This window comes from Oncorhynchus nerka, linkage group LG16, assembly GCF_034236695.1.
Source record: "Oncorhynchus nerka isolate Pitt River linkage group LG16, Oner_Uvic_2.0, whole genome shotgun sequence".
Taxonomy (NCBI): domain Eukaryota; kingdom Metazoa; phylum Chordata; class Actinopteri; order Salmoniformes; family Salmonidae; genus Oncorhynchus; species Oncorhynchus nerka.
The window spans coordinates 46103433-46116384 of NC_088411.1; positions in this window are offsets into that span (position 1 = coordinate 46103433).

Below are 12952 nucleotides of genomic sequence, written 5' to 3' on the forward strand. Positions count from 1 at the left end.
AATTTATTAACATCATCCTGTTGGTGAATTTATTAACATCATCCTGTTCCTGTTGTGAATTTTATTAACATCATCCTGTTGGTGAATTTATTAACATCATCCTGTTGGTGAATTTTTATTAACATCATCCTGTTGGTGAATTTATTAACATCATCCTGTTGGTGAATTTATTAACATCATCCTGTTGGTGAATTTATTAACATCATCCTGTTGGTGAATTTATTAACATCATCCTGTTGGTGAATTTATTAACATCATCCTGTTGGTGAATTTATTAACATCATCCTGTTGGTGAATTTATTAACATCATCCTGTTGGTGAATTTATTAACATCATCCTGTTGGTGAAGTCATGACATGAATTTATTAACATCATCCTGTTGGTGAATTTATTAACATCATCCTGTTGGTGAATTTATTAACATCATCCTGTTGGTGAATTTATTAACATCATCCTGTTGGTGAATTTATTAACATCATCCTGTTGGTGAATTTATTAACATCATCCTGTTGGTGAATCATTTTATTAACATCATCCTGTTGGTGAATTTATTAACATCATCCTGTTGGTGAATTTATTAACATCATCCTGTTGGTGACGTCATGAATTTATTAACATCATCCTGTTGGTGAATTTATTAACATCATCCTGTTGGTGAATTTATTAACATCATCCTGTTGGTGAATTTATTAACATCATCCTGTTGGTGAATTTATTAACATCATCCTGTTGGTGAATTTATTAACATCATCCTGTTGGTGAATTTATTAACATCATCCTGTTGGTGAATTTATTAACATCATCCTGTTGGTGAATTTATTAACATCATCCTGTTGGTGAATTTATTAACATCATCCTGTTGGTGAATTTATTAACATCATCCTGTTGGTGAATTTATTAACATCATCCTGTTGGTGAATTTATTAACATCATCCTGTTGGTGAATTTAATTTATTAACATCATCCTGTTGGTGAATTTATTAACATCATCCTGTTGGTGAATTTATTAACATCATCCTGTTGGTGAATTTATTAACATCATCCTGTTGGTGAATTCATTTTATTAACATCATCCTGTTGGTGAATTTATTAACATCATCCTGTTGGTGAATTTATTAACATCATCCTGTTGGTGAATTTATTAACATCATCCTGTTGGTGAATTTTATTAACATCATCCTGTTGGTGAATTTATTAACATCATCCTGTTGGTGAATTTATTAACATCATCCTGTTGGTGAATTTATTAACATCATCCTGTTGGTGAATTTATTAACATCATCCTGTTGGTGAATTTATTAACATCATCCTGTTGAATTTATTAACATCATCCTGTTGGTGAATTTATTAACATCATCCTGTTGGTGAATTTATTAACATCATCCTGTTGGTGAAGTCATTTATTAACATCATCCTGTTGGTGAATTTATTAACATCATCCTGTTGGTGAATTTATTAACATCATCCTGTTGGTGAATTTATTAACATCATCCTGTTGGTGAATTTTTATTAACATCATCCTGTTGGTGAATTTATTAACATCATCCTGTTGGTGAATTTATTAACATCATCCTGGTGAATTTATTAACATCATCCTGTTGGTGAATTTATTAACATCATCCTGTTGGTGAATTTATTAACATCATCCTGTTGGTGAATTTATTAACATCATCCTGTTGGTGAATTTATTAACATCATCCTGTTGGTGAATTTATTAACATCATCCTGTTGGTGAATTTATTAACATCATCCTGTTGGTGAATTTATTAACATCATCCTGTTGGTGAATTTATTAACATCATCCTGTTGGTGAATTTATTAACATCATCCTGTAGGTGAATTTATTAACATCATCCTGTTGGTGAATTTATTAACATCATCCTGTTGGTGAATTTATTAACATCATCCTGTTGGTGAATTTATTAACATCATCCTGTTGGTGAATTTATTAACATCATCCTGTTGGTGAATTTATTAACATCATCCTGTTGGTGAATTTATTAACATCATCCTGTTGGTGAATTTATTAACATCATCCTGTTGGTGAATTTATTAACATCATCCTGTTGGTGAATTTATTAACATCATCCTGTTGGTGAATTCATGAATTTATTAACATCAGCCTGTTGGTGAATTTATTAACATCATCCTGTTGGTGAATTTATTAACATCATCCTGTTGGTGAATTTATTAACATCATCCTGAATTTATTAACATCATCCTGTTGGTGAATTTATTAACATCATCCTGTTGGTGAATTTATTAACATCATCCTGTTGGTGAATTTATTAACATCATCCTGTTGGTGACGTCATGAATTTATTAACATCATCCTGTTGGTGAATTTATTAACATCATCCTGTTGGTGAATGAATTTATTAACATCATCCTGTTGGTGAATTTATTAACATCATCCTGTTGGTGAATTTTATTAACATCATCCTGTTGGTGAATTTATTAACATCATCCTGTTGGTGAATTTATTAACATCATCCTGTTGGTGAATTTATTAACATCATCCTGTTGGTGAATTTATTAACATCATCCTGTTGGTGAATTTATTAACATCATCCTGTTGGTGAATTTATTAACATCATCCTGTTGGTGAATTTATTAACATCATCCTGTTGGTGAATTTATTAACATCATCCTGTTGGTGAAGTCATGAATTTATTAACATCATCCTGTTGGTGAATTTATTAACATCATCCTGTTGGTGAATTTATTAACATCATCCTGTTGGTGAATTTATTAACATCATCCTGTTGGTGAATTTATTAACATCATCCTGTTGGTGAATTTATTAACATCATCCTGTGAATTTATTAACATCATCCTGTTGGTGAATTTATTAACATCATCCTGTTGGTGAATTTATTAACATCATCCTGTTGGTGAATTTATTAACATCATCCTGTTGGTGAATTTATTAACATCATCCTGTTGGTGAATTTATTAACATCATCCTGTTGGTGAAGTTTATTAACATCATCCTGTTGGTGAATTTATTAACATCATCCTGTTGGTGAATTTATTAACATCATCCTGTTGGTGAATTTATTAACATCATCCTGTTGGTGAATTTATTAACATCATCCTGTTGGTGAATTTATTAAACATCATCCTGTTGGTGAATTTATTAACATCATCCTGTTGGTGAATTCATGAATTTATTAACATCATCCTGTTGGTGAATTTATTAACATCATCCTGTTGGTGAATTTATTAACATCATCCTGTTGGTGAATTTATTAACATCATCCTGTTGGTGAATTTATTAACATCATCCTGTTGGTGAATTTATTAACATCATCCTGTTGGTGAATTTATTAACATCATCCTGTTGAAGTCATGAATTTATTAACATCATCCTGTTGGTGAATTTATTAACATCATCCTGTTGGTGAATTTATTAACATCATCCTGTTGGTGAATTGAATTTATTAACATCATCCTGTTGGTGAATTTATTAACATCATCCTGTTGGTGAATTTATTAACATCATCCTGTTGGTGAATTTATTAACATCATCCTGTTGGTGAATTTATTAACATCATCCTGTTGGTGAATTTATTAACATCATCCTGTTGGTGAATTTATTAACATCATCCTGTTGGTGAATTTATTAACATCATCCTGTTGGTGAATTTATTAACATCATCCTGTTGGTGAATTTATTAACATCATCCTGTTGGTGAATTTATTAACATCATCCTGTTGGTGAAGTCATGAATTTATTAACATCATCCTGTTGGTGAATTTATTAACATCATCCTGTTGGTGATTTATTAACATCATCCTGTTGGTGAATTTATTAACATCATCCTGTTGGTGAAGTCATGAATTTATTAACATCATCCTGTTGGTGAATTTATTAACATCATCCTGTTGGTGAAATTTATTAACATCATCCTGTTGGTGAATTTATTAACATCATCCTGTTGGTGAATTTATTAACATCATCCTGTTGGTGAATTTTATTAACATCATCCTGTTGGTGAATTTATTAACATCATCCTGTTGGTGAATTTATTAACATCATCCTGTTGGTGAATTTATTAACATCATCCTGTTGGTGAATTTATTAACATCATCCTGTTGGTGAATTTATTAACATCATCCTGTTGGTGAACATCATCCTGTTGGTGAATTTATTAACATCATCCTGTTGGTGAATTTATTAACATCATCCTGTTGGTGAATTTATTAACATCATCCTGTTGGTGAATTTATTAACATCATCCTGTTGGTGAATTTATTAACATCATCCTGTTGGTGAATTTATTAACATCATCCTGTTGGTGAATTTATTAACATCATCCTGTTGGTGAATTTATTAACATCATCCTGTTGGTGAAGTCATGAATTTATTAACATCATCCTGTTGGTGAATTTATTAACATCATCCTGTTGGTGAATTTATTAACATCATCCTGTTGGTGAATGAATTTATTAACATCATCCTGTTGGTGAATTTATTAACATCATCCTGTTGGTGAATTTATTAACATCATCCTGTTGGTGAATTTATTAACATCATCCTGTTGGTGAACATCATGAATTTATTAACATCATCCTGTTGGTGAATTTATTAACATCATCCTGTTGGTGAACTTCATGAATTTATTAACATCATCCTGTTGGTGAATTTGTTAACATCATCCTGTTGGTGAATTTATTAACATCATCCTGTTGGTGAATTTATTAACATCATCCTGTTGGTGAATTTATTAACATCATCCTGTAGGTGAATTTATTAACATCATCCTGTTGGTGAATTTATTAACATCATCCTGTTGGTGAATTTATTAACATCATCCTGTTGGTGAATTTATTAACATCATCCTGTTGGTGAATTTATTAACATCATCCTGTTGGTGAATTTATTAACATCATCCTGTTGGTGAAGTCATGAATTTATTAACATCATCCTGTTGGTGAATTTATTAACATCATCCTGTTGGTGAATTTATTAACATCATCCTGTTGGTGAATTTATTAACATCATCCTGTTGGTGAATTTATTAACATCATCCTGTTGGTGAATTTATTAACATCATCCTGTTGGTGAATTTATTAACATCATCCTGTTGGTGAATTTATTAACATCATCCTGTTGGTGAATTTATTAACATCATCCTGTTGGTGAATTTATTAACATCATCCTGTTGGTGAATTTATTAACATCATCCTGTTGGTGAATTTATTAACATCATCCTGTTGGTGAATTTATTAACATCATCCTGTTGGTGAAGTCATGAATTTATTAACATCATCCTGTTGGTGAATTTATTAACATCATCCTGTTGGTGAATTTATTAACATCATCCTGTTGGTGAATTTGATTAACATCATCCTGTTGGTGAATTTATTAACATCATCCTGTTGGTGACGTCATGAATTTATTAACATCATCCTGTTGGTGAATTTATTAACATCATCCTGTTGGTGAATTTATTAACATCATCCTGTTGGTGAATTTATTAACATCATCCTGTTGGTGAATTTATTAACATCATCCTGTTGGTGAATTTATTAACATCATCCTGTTGGTGAATTTATTAACATCATCCTGTTGGTGAATTTATTAACATCATCCTGTTGGTGAATTTATTAACATCATCCTGTTGGTGAAGTCATTTTATTAACATCATCCTGTTGGTGAATTTATTAACATCATCCTGTTGGTGAATTTATTAACATCATCCTGTTGGTGAATTTATTAACATCATCCTGTTGGTGAAGTCAAATTTATTAACATCATCCTGTTGGTGAATTTATTAACATCATCCTGTTGGTGAATTTATTAACATCATCCTGTTGGTGAATTTATTAACATCATCCTGTTGGTGAATTTATTAACATCATCCTGTTGGTGAATTGAATTTATTAACATCATCCTGTTGGTGAATTTATTAACATCATCCTGTTGGTGAATTTATTAACATCATCCTGTTGGTGAATTTATTAACATCATCCTGTTGGTGAATTTATTAACATCATCCTGTTGGTGAATTTATTAACATCATCCTGTTGGTGAATTTATTAACATCATCCTGTTGGTGAATTTATTAACATCATCCTGTTGGTGAATTTATTAACATCATCCTGTTGGTGAATTTATTAACATCATCCTGTTGGTGAATTTATTAACATCATCCTGTTGGTGAATTTATTAACATCATCCTGTTGGTGAATTTATTAACATCATCCTGTTGGTGAATTTATTAACATCATCCTGTTGGTGAAGTCATGAATTTATTAACATCATCCTGTTGGTGAATTTATTAACATCATCCTGTTGGTGAATTTATTAACATCATCCTGTTGGTGAATTTATTAACATCATCCTGTTGGTGAATTTATTAACATCATCCTGTTGGTGAATTTATTAACATCATCCTGTTGGTGAATTTATTAACATCATCCTGTTGGTGAATTTATTAACATCATCCTGTTGGTGAATTTATTAACATCATCCTGTTGGTGACGTCATGAATTTATTAACATCATCCTGTTGGTGAATTTATTAACATCATCCTGTTGGTGAAGTCATGAATTTATTAACATCATCCTGTTGGTGAATTTATTAACATCATCCTGTTGGTGAATTTATTAACATCATCCTGTTGGTGAATTTATTAACATCATCCTGTTGGTGAATTTATTAACATCATCCTGTTGGTGAATTCATGAATTTATTAACATCATCCTGTTGGTGAATTCATGAATTTATTAGCATCATCCTGTTGGTGAAGTCATGAATTTATTAACATCATCCTGTTGGTGAATTTATTAACATCATCCTGTTGGTGAATTTATTAACATCATCCTGTTGGTGAATTTATTAACATCATCCTGTTGGTGAATTTATTAACATCATCCTGTTGGTGAATTTATTAACATCATCCTGTTGGTGAATTTATTAACATCATCCTGTTGGTGAATTTATTAACATCATCCTGTTGGTGAATTTATTAACATCATCCTGTTGGTGAATTTATTAACATCATCCTGTTGGTGAATTTATTAACATCATCCTGTTGGTGAATTTATTAACATCATCCTGTTGGTGAATTTATTAACATCATCCTGTTGGTGAATTTATTAACATCATCCTGTTGGTGAAGTGAATTTATTAACATCATCCTGTTGGTGAATTTATTAACATCATCCTGTTGGTGAATTTATTAACATCATCCTGTTGGTGAATTTATTAACATCATCCTGTTGGTGAATTTATTAACATCATCCTGTTGGTGAATTTATTAACATCATCCTGTTGGTGAATTTATTAACATCATCCTGTTGGTGAATTTTATTAACATCATCCTGTTGGTGAATTTATTAACATCATCCTGTTGGTGAATTTATTAACATCATCCTGTTGGTGAATTTATTAACATCATCCTGTTGGTGAATTTATTAACATCATCCTGTTGGTGAATTTATTAACATCATCCTGTTGGTGAATTTATTAACATCATCCTGTTGGTGAATCATTATTTATTAACATCATCCTGTTGGTGAATTTATTAACATCATCCTGTTGGTGAATTTATTAACATCATCCTGTTGGTGAATTTATTAACATCATCCTGTTGGTGAATTTATTAACATCATCCTGTTGGTGAATTTATTAACATCATCCTGTTGGTGAATTTATTAACATCATCCTGTTGGTGAATTTATTAACATCATCCTGTTGGTGAATTTATTAACATCATCCTGTTGGTGAATTTATTAACATCATCCTGTTGGTGAAGTCATGAATTTATTAACATCATCCTGTTGGTGAATTTATTAACATCATCCTGTTGGTGAATTTATTAACATCATCCTGTTGGTGAATTTATTAACATCATCCTGTTGGTGAATTTATTAACATCATCCTGTTGGTGAATTTATTAACATCATCCTGTTGGTGAATTTATTAACATCATCCTGTTGGTGAATTTATTAACATCATCCTGTTGGTGAATTTATTAACATCATCCTGTTGGTGAATTTATTAACATCATCCTGTTGGTGAATTTATTAACATCATCCTGTTGGTGAAGTCATGAATTTATTAACATCATCCTGTTGGTGAATTTATTAACATCATCCTGTTGGTGAATTCATAATTTATTAACATCATCCTGTTGGTGAATTTATTAACATCATCCTGTTGGTGAATTTATTAACATCATCCTGTTGGTGAATTCATGAATTTATTAACATCATCCTGTTGGTGAATTTTTATTAACATCATCCTGTTGGTGAATTTTTATTAACATCATCCTGTTGGTGAATTTATTAACATCATCCTGTTGGTGAATTTATTAACATCATCCTGTTGGTGAATTTATTAACATCATCCTGTTGGTGAATCATTTTATTAACATCATCCTGTTGGTGAATTTATTAACATCATCCTGTTGTGAATTTATTAACATCATCCTGTTGGTGAATTTATTAACATCATCCTGTTGGTGAATTTATTAACATCATCCTGTTGGTGAATTTATTAACATCATCCTGTTGGTGAATTTATTAACATCATCCTGTTGGTGAATTTATTAACATCATCCTGTTGGTGAATTTATTAACATCATCCTGTTGGTGAATTTATTAACATCATCCTGTTGGTGAATTTATTAACATCATCCTGTTATTAACATCATCCTGTTGGTGAATTTATTAACATCATCCTGTTGGTGAATTTATTAACATCATCCTGTTGGTGAATTTTATTAACATCATCCTGTTGGTGAATTTATTAACATCATCCTGTTGGTGAATTTATTAACATCATCCTGTTGGTGAATTTATTAACATCATCCTGTTGGTGAATTTATTAACATCATCCTGTTGGTGAATTTATTAACATCATCCTGTTGGTGAATTTATTAACATCATCCTGTTGGTGAATTTATTAACATCATCCTGTTGGTGAATTTATTAACATCATCCTGTTGGTGAATTTATTAACATCATCCTGTTGGTGAATTTATTAACATCATCCTGTTGGTGAATTTATTAACATCATCCTGTTGGTGAATTTATTAACATCATCCTGTTGGTGAATCATTTTATTAACATCATCCTGTTGGTGAATTTATTAACATCATCCTGTTGGTGAATTTATTAACATCATCCTGTTGGTGAATTTATTAACATCATCCTTGGTGAATTTATTAACATCATCCTGTTGGTGAATTTATTAACATCATCCTGTTGGTGAATTCATGATTTAAACATCATCCTGTTGGTGAATTTATTAACATCATCCTGTTGGTGAAGTCATGAATTTATTAACATCATCCTGTTGGTGAATTTATTAACATCATCCTGTTGGTGAATTTATTAACATCATCCTGTTGGTGAATTTTATTAACATCATCCTGTTGGTGAATTCATGAATTTATTAACATCATCCTGTTGGTGAATTCATGAATTTATTAACATCATCCTGTTGGTGAATTTATTAACATCATCCTGTTGGTGAATTTATTAACATCATCCTGTTGGTGAATTTATTAACATCATCCTGTTGGTGAATTTATTAACATCATCCTGTTGGTGAAGTCATGAATTTATTAACATCATCCTGTTGGTGAATTTATTAACATCATCCTGTTGGTGAATTTATTAACATCATCCTGTTGGTGAAGTCATGAATTTATTAACATCATCCTGTTGGTGAATTTATTAACATCATCCTGTTGGTGAATTTATTAACATCATCCTGTTGGTGAATTTATTAACATCATCCTGTTGGTGAAGTCATGAATTTATTAACATCATCCTGTTGGTGAATTTATTAACATCATCCTGTTGGTGAAGTCATGAATTTATTAACATCATCCTGTTGGTGAATTTATTAACATCATCCTGTTGGTGAATTTATTAACATCATCCTGTTGGTGAATGAATTTATTAACATCATCCTGTTGGTGAATTTATTAACATCATCCTGTAGGTGAATTTATTAACATCATCCTGTTGGTGAATTTATTAACATCATCCTGTTGGTGAATTTATTAACATCATCCTGTTGGTGAATTTATTAACATCATCCTGTTGGTGAATTTATTAACATCATCCTGTTGGTGAATTTATTAACATCATCCTGTTGGTGAATTTATTAACATCATCCTGTTGGTGAATTTATTAACATCATCCTGTTGGTGAATTTATTAACATCATCCTGTTGGTGAATTTATTAACATCATCCTGTTGGTGAATTTATTAACATCATCCTGTTGGTGAATTTATTAACATCATCCTGTTGGTGAATTTATTAACATCATCCTGTTGGTGAATTTATTAACATCATCCTGTTGGTGAATTTATTAACATCATCCTGTTGGTGAAGTCATGAATTTATTAACATCATCCTGTTGGTGAATTTATTAACATCATCCTGTTGGTGAATTTATTAACATCATCCTGTTGGTGAATTTATTAACATCATCCTGTTGGTGAATTTATTAACATCATCCTGTTGGTGAATTTATTAACATCATCCTGTTGGTGAAGTCATGAATTTATTAACATCATCCTGTTGGTGAATTTATTAACATCATCCTGTTGGTGAAGTCATGAATTTATTAACATCATCCTGTTGGTGAATTTATTAACATCATCCTGTTGGTGAATTTATTAACATCATCCTGTTGGTGAATTCATGAATTTATTAACATCATCCTGTTGGTGAATTCATGAATTTATTAACATCATCCTGTTGGTGAAGTCATGAATTTATTAACATCATCCTGTTGGTGAATTTATTAACATCATCCTGTTGGTGAATTTATTAACATCATCCTGTTGGTGAATTTATTAACATCATCCTGTTGGTGAATTTATTAACATCATCCTGTTGGTGAAGTCATGAATTTATTAACATCATCCTGTTGGTGAATTTATTAACATCATCCTGTTGGTGAATTTATTAACATCATCCTGTTGGTGAATTTATTAACATCATCCTGTTGGTGAATTTATTAACATCATCCTGTTGGTGAATTTATTAACATCATCCTGTTGGTGAATTTATTAACATCATCCTGTTGGTGAAGTCATGAATTTATTAACATCATCCTGTTGGTGAATTTATTAACATCATCCTGTTGGTGAAGTCATGAATTTATTAACATCATCCTGTTGGTGAATTTATTAACATCATCCTGTTGGTGAATTTATTAACATCATCCTGTTGGTGAATTTATTAACATCATCCTGTTGGTGAATTTATTAACATCATCCTGTTGGTGAATTTATTAACATCATCCTGTTGGTGAATTTATTAACATCATCCTGTTGGTGAATTTATTAACATCATCCTGTTGGTGAATTTATTAACATCATCCTGTTGGTGAGTTATTAACATCATCCTGTTGGTGAATTTATTAACATCATCCTGTTGGTGAATTTATTAACATCATCCTGTTGGTGAATTTATTAACATCATCCTGTTGGTGAATTTATTAACATCATCCTGTTGGTGAATTTATTAACATCATCCTGTTGGTGAATTTATTAACATCATCCTGTTGGTGAATCATTTTATTAACATCATCCTGTTGGTGAATTTATTAACATCATCCTGTTGGTGAATTTATTAACATCATCCTGTTGGTGAATTCATGAATTTATTAACATCAGCCTGTTGGTGAATTTATTAACATCATCCTGTTGGTGAATTTATTAACATCATCCTGTTGGTGAATTTATTAACATCATCCTGTTGGTGAATTTTATTAACATCATCCTGTTGGTGAATTTATTAACATCATCCTGTTGGTGAATTTTATTAACATCATCCTGTTGGTGAATTTATTAACATCATCCTGTTGGTGAATTTATTAACATCATCCTGTTGGTGAATTTATTAACATCATCCTGTTGGTGAATTTATTAACATCATCCTGTTGGTGAATTTATTAACATCATCCTGTTGGTGAATTTAATTTATTAACATCATCCTGTTGGTGAATTTATTAACATCATCCTGTTGAATTTATTAACATCATCCTGTTGGTGAATTTATTAACATCATCCTGTTGGTGAATTTATTAACATCATCCTGTTGGTGAAGTCATGAATTTATTAACATCATCCTGTTGGTGAATTTATTAACATCATCCTGTTGGTGAATTTATTAACATCATCCTGTTGGTGAATTTATTAACATCATCCTGTTGGTGAATTTTATTAACATCATCCTGTTGGTGAATTTATTAACATCATCCTGTTGGTGAAGTCATGAATTTATTAACATCATCCTGTTGGTGAATTTATTAACATCATCCTGTTGGTGAATTTTATTAACATCATCCTGTTGGTGAATTTATTAACATCATCCTGTTGGTGAATTTATTAACATCATCCTGTTGGTGAATTTATTAACATCATCCTGTTGGTGAATTTATTAACATCATCCTGTTGGTGAATTTATTAACATCATCCTGTTGGTGAATTTATTAACATCATCCTGTTGGTGAATTTATTAACATCATCCTGTTGGTGAATTTATTAACATCATCCTGTATGAATTTATTAACATCATCCTGTTGGTGAATTTATTAACATCATCCTGTTGGTGAATTTATTAACATCATCCTGTTGGTGAATTTATTAACATCATCCTGTTGGTGAATTTATTAACATCATCCTGTTGGTGAAGTCATGAATTTATTAACATCATCCTGTTGGTGAATTTATTAACATCATCCTGTTGGTGAATTTATTAACATCATCCTGTTGGTGAATTTATTAACATCATCCTGTTGGTGAATTTATTAACATCATCCTGTTGGTGAATTTATTAACATCATCCTGTTGGTGAATTTATTAACATCATCCTGTTGGTGACGTCATGAATTTATTAACATCATCCTGTTGGTGAATTTGTTAACATCATCCTGTTGGTGACGTCATGAATTTATTAACATCATCCTGTTGG